Source organism: Capsicum annuum, chromosome 9, assembly GCF_002878395.1.
Source record: "Capsicum annuum cultivar UCD-10X-F1 chromosome 9, UCD10Xv1.1, whole genome shotgun sequence".
In the NCBI taxonomy this organism is placed as follows: domain Eukaryota; kingdom Viridiplantae; phylum Streptophyta; class Magnoliopsida; order Solanales; family Solanaceae; genus Capsicum; species Capsicum annuum.
The window spans coordinates 76,482,379-76,488,378 of NC_061119.1; positions in this window are offsets into that span (position 1 = coordinate 76,482,379).

A 6,000-nucleotide genomic window follows, 5' to 3' on the forward strand; every position below is an offset into this window, starting at 1 on the left:
TATGTATTTGTGTATCTTATTTTCTACTTTGCTCAGTCTGCCTATGATACCTACTGAGTACAAGTAGATCGTGCTCATCTCTACTGTACCCTTTCAATGCAGATCCAAGTACGAGTGCGCTATACGACAGCTAAGATCGTGCGCTTGATCATTGAAATTAAGGGTATTAACGCTCTATGCCTTCAGAGTCGACCATAAACCTCTTCCTATCTAGTTGATGTCTTTATTTGTATTTGCAAACAGACTTATATTTGTTGAATTCAATTGTATTTACCAGTTCGTAGCTGTATTTAGATTATTCTTACACTGTAAGACCATATTTTGGGATGGTTTATGGTATCATTATCACTCAGACTTCTGGTATTATTGTGTGTGTATAGTCTGACTTTCTCTAAAAGTCTCACCTTAGACATTTTGTTATGATTTCTTATTACATATCAATTTGGGTGATTGGGTTACTTGTCAAGGCTTAGTTGCGATAAGTGTCATTATGGCCTTAGTCTTGATTCGTGACAAATTACATATTCAATGAGGCAATCATTTTACCTTTATTTTGACATTCTATGGTAGCAATTACTTACTTATTTTCTAAATATTTTTTGTCCTTACTAAAAATAGATATTTTATAATACTTGTCACTTTAGAGAATCAAGACATATTAGTTCTCTTTTTCCATCTTTACGTTAGTCATAATATAGAGATATACTAATGTATGTGAAATAGAGAGGTATTGAATAAAAATGAGTAATAAATAACGTTATTTAGTCAAATTAGCCTCTAGTTAATGTATTCCCTCTATTCATTTTTACTTATCCACTATACTAAAAACAGTTATTCAATAATACTTGTCCTGTTGGAAAATTGATACATAATTTATCCATTTACACCTCTTTTACCCTTGGTATTAAATACTATTCATCACCCAATACATTTTTCAATGTAAAAAATTTATTATATCCAAAAGGTAATATTGTAAAACTACCTATATTATTTATTATTTTTTAAGGTGTGTGTCAAATCAATAGCGGACAAATATTTATGAATTGAGAGAATATTTTTTTTAAGGCAAATACAAACCAAAAAAGTCACAAGTACTTAGAAATGAGGAAGTAATCAGTACTTTTTATTATTTACATAAAGTGGATCTAAATAGAGTGAATAACATGTTAGAGTCCACAAAAGAAACTTCAACTATTTAGCATTAGTTGAGGAAGAATCAGAATATTTAGTTTATATAATTTGAATTGAACTATTTTTATTTATCAAGTTTTGAATATATTATTGATACATATTAAATCCTAAAATATAATCTCTTAGTTTGTATATCTAGTGAAATATTTATATAAAACATACTAATTTGCTTGTTGAAAAGCTGGACATTTCCCTACTTAGTAGAATTATGAAAAAGCAGGCACTACTTTGTTAACATGCCTGCTTTAGCTGTTTCAATTGTGATTTTACTGTATTACCCCTAATCAATTATTTTAAGTCATTTACTATTAAAAAGATACTAATAGTTAATTAAAAAAAAGTGGAATAGACATTTATGACATGTCTGTTTCAACTGCTTCAACTGTAATTTACTATATTAATCCTAATTAATTATTATAAGTCATCTAAGTATTAAAATTAATAAATTAATAAAAAAAGTAAAATAGACATAAAATAATAAATTAACTCTTGATGTTTTAAATTAACTTGACATATTAAATGGGGCTCACTTAAATTATTTTCACAAGTAATTGTTTTAGTAATTTTGATATATCACTTCTAATTAGTCATTATGAATCATTTAAGACATGTCTGTTTCGCTAATTTAATCATGATATTTGGTTGATTCTCAAGATTGTATTAGTGTCACTTAAATTGAAATAGAAGAAAGATTATTATAAATCACAATAATTAAAAACTTAAATTATTGTAAAAATATAATTGAGTATCAATGTTACCAAAGTTTGTTCAATGAGAACAACATATATTATTATAAAATTACATAGAAAGTATTATAAATTACAATAGCTAACATCTTAAAGTATCTAAAAACATATTAAAAATATGATTGATTATCTACATTCTATTTATGTCATATAAATTGAGACCAAATAAATATTACTACTTAATAGAAATGTGAAGAAGCTGACAACACTTTGTTAACATGCCTACTTCAGTTGCTTCAATCGTGATTTTACTATATCACCCCTAATTAATTATTATAAGTTTTTTACATGTTATAAAATTAAAAATATTTAATAAAAAAAGTAAAATAGACATTTATGACATGTTTTTTTCATCTGCTTCAACTGTAATTTTACTATATCACCCCTAATTAATTATTATAAGTCATCTAAGTATTAGAAATTAATAAAATATAATAAAAAGGGTAAAATAGACATAAAATAATAAATTAACTCTTGATGTTTTAAATTAACTTGACATCTTTTATGAGTCCCACATAAATTTTTTTCACAGGTATTTTTTATAGTAATTTTGCTATATCACTTCTAATTTGTTATTATGATTCGTTTATGAAATGTATGCTTTGGTACTTCAATCATGATATTTGGTTGACTCTTGAATTAGAATAGAAGAAAAATTATGGAGGTCACTTGTTAGTTGGGATAAGTTGTATAACCTTGGATCGCTTAAGTTGCCTGGAGTTGCTTAGACTACCTATCAACTGAGAGATATATCCAGAGATTGGTGGAGATCACTTGTTAGTTGCAGGCCTCTTGGTTTACAAAAGATGACTTGGGATTAGTTTGTTGAAGCCTTTTTGGACAGGTTTTTGCAACACAGTTTGAGGGATCAGATTAGAGTCGAGTTTGATCACTTGGAGCAGGGCTCCATGACTGTTGCCGAGAATGAGAACGCTTTTCTTTGTTGTCCAGATATTCTATTGACAGTATTACCACTGAGACTGAGATGATTTAAAATTTTAAGAAGGAATTGACAACTGCTTTTCAGTTGGCTACTGTCGATATGGTGGTGTCAGGGGCATTATTTCAGAGTGTAGCGGATCATGTGAAGATAACTATGTCTATTCTTTAATATACTCAGGAAGGCACCAAGAGGGTGCACCATCAAGGAAAGTTCAGTGGTTACGCCCCCTAAGGCAAATATTTCAGAGGTCCCCGTGGGTACCATAGAAGACAAGTCTAGGTAGTTTTTCATGGTTCAGGTAGTAGGTCTTCTAGCTCAGTGTCTTCAAGTAGTTGGGCATCATCCTAGGGTGGTCATTCTATCTCAGCCATACCTTATCAATTGAGTGGTGTCGCTGAGGTTGCTATGTGTGTGATGAGTTTGACCATCTAGACAAGCATTTCTCCAATCGTGTTTTAAGCCTACTCATATATCGATAGTAAGAGCTGACCCTCAGGGTGGTAAAGGTGCTACTAGAGGTGCATGAGGCAAAGGCAGTAGTTCCCGTGGTAGTGGTCGCAAGGCTACTCAATCTAATAGTAGACGTGGATAGTGCTATGTGATACCTTTCAGACCTGACACAGAGGCTTCCGACGTTGTTATCACATGTATCTTCCCTGTTTGTTTCAGATCTGCATCTATGATATTTGATCTGAGATCAACCTCCTCTTATGTGTTTGCATATTTTAAATTACAATAATTAAAAAGTATTACAAATCACAATATTAAAAACTTAAATTATTTTTAAAATATAATTGACTATCAATGCCACAAAAGTATGGACAAGGATATCGATAAATATTGTTTGAAAATTGCATAAAATATATTTTACTACTTAGTAGAAATGTGAAGAAGCAGGCAACACTTTGTCAACATGCCTATTTCAGTTGCTTCAATCGTGATTTTACTATATCACCCTTAATTAATTATTTTAATTTATTTATGTATTAGAAAATTAATAACATTCAATAAAATAAAGTAAAGTAGATATTTATGACATGTCTGCTTTAGCTGCTTCAATCGTGATTTTAAAATATCACTCTTAATTAGTTATTATGAGTCATAATTATTAAAAAATTAATAATATTTAATAAAAAATAATAAATAGACATAAAATGATAAATTAACTCTTGAGGTTTTAATTAACTTGACATATTATATGAGACCCACTTAAAATTTTTTCATGAGTATTTTCTATAGTAATTTTTCTATATCACTTCTAGTTAGTTATTATGAGTAATTTAAAACATGTTTGCTTAGCTACTTCAATCATGATATTTGGTTGACTCTTAAAATTATTGCAGTGCCACTTAAATTAGAACAGAAGAAAAAATATTATAAATCACAATAGTTGAAAACTTAAATTATTTTTAAAATATAATTGACTATCAATGTCAAAAAAGTTTGGATAAGGAGAGTAACATATATTATTTAAAAATTACATAAAAATTATTATAAATTACAATAGCTAATAACTTAAAATATCTAAAAATATATTAAAAATATGATATATTATCTAAATTCTATTTGTATCATATAAATTGAGATAAAAAAATAACATTTATTGGGCTCGTGATATCTAGTTACTTCTCATATGAGCATATCCAAACAAAGGATAGGGTGAAAATCATTATCACTCTCCAATTTTGCATTAAAAATCAAATTCCCCTCCAACTTTCAACAATAATCAAACTCTCTTCTTAATTCCCTGTAATGTTCATTTTATTTTTGTTCTATCAAATATATTTATCTAATACCACTTTATATTATATTTATCAAATTCCCCTCCAACTTTCAAAAATAATCAAACTTTATATTATTTTTGTTTTATCAACTGACGCATCTATGGGCGCGTGTAGTCACATGCAATGACACGTCAGCACTTGGGGGTAATAAATTCGATAAAAATAAGTTCAGAGGGGTAATAGGACCCTTTAAAAGGTTGATTGTGTAGTTGAGATTTGGAGTAAAGGTTGGGGGGGGGGGGGTATTTGACCATTTTCTCTAAATCAGACAACTAAATTAAAAGAACTATTTTTAGAATGAGGGTCAAGTAATATGAAACGACAGGGGTGTTTCTCCATTGTCTATATAAACAAATAATTTTTTACTATCATTAATAGAATATTACATAAACTATAGTTTCAAATAACTTAAAATTTAAATAAATTCAATCTTTAAAAATTTGACCTTAATTTAATTTATTGCTTTGAATTTCCTGCATCAATATATATTGGCAAAATGCTCTATTGGACCCTTATACTATGTCAGTTTTGTAAGTTGGACACTTCTACTTACATGTTTGTCATCTGAACCCTTGAACCCATCAGAAAGCAGGATTTCGCACCCTTTGATCGTTGACCTTGCCTATGTGGCAAGGTCATGGTGACTAGGACAAAGAGAGTGTAACCACTCGCCTAGGGGTGCGAGTGGGGATCAATTTTTGACCAATTTTACATTAAAATAATTAAAACATCAAAATAATATTAAAATTTTAAAAAAAATTAAAAAGGTTTCTTTTTCCCTCTATCTTTTTAAATTTAAAAATATTTTTAAAAATTTAAAATAATTTAAAAATATTTCTAAAAATTTAAAATAATTTAAAAATATTTTTAAAATTTTTAAAAAAATTTAAAAATATTTTAAAAATTTTAAAAAGAATTTAAAAGGGATTGTTTTTTTCCCTCTATCTTTTTTAATTTAAAAATACTTTTAAAATAATTTAAAATTATTTTTAAAAATAAAAAAATCACTTTAAAAATATTTTTAAATTAAAATAAAAAAAATTTCCCTTCCCACCCCCGCCCGTCCCCACCCCCACACCCCCTGCCCTCTTTCTTTCCCTCCATTTTTTTTAATTTAAAATATTTTTAAAAATTTAAAAGTAATAAATTTAAATTTTTTTCCCACCCCCACCCCAGCTCGTCTCCACCCTACCTACCCCTCTCCCCATTCCACCCTACCTAGCCCCACGTAACCCCGTCCCCCAGCCTCCACCCTACTCAGCCCCTCACCCCACCCCAGTCCCACCTAGTCCCCCCCACAATTAATTTAAATTAAATATTTTAAATATGTAAATCA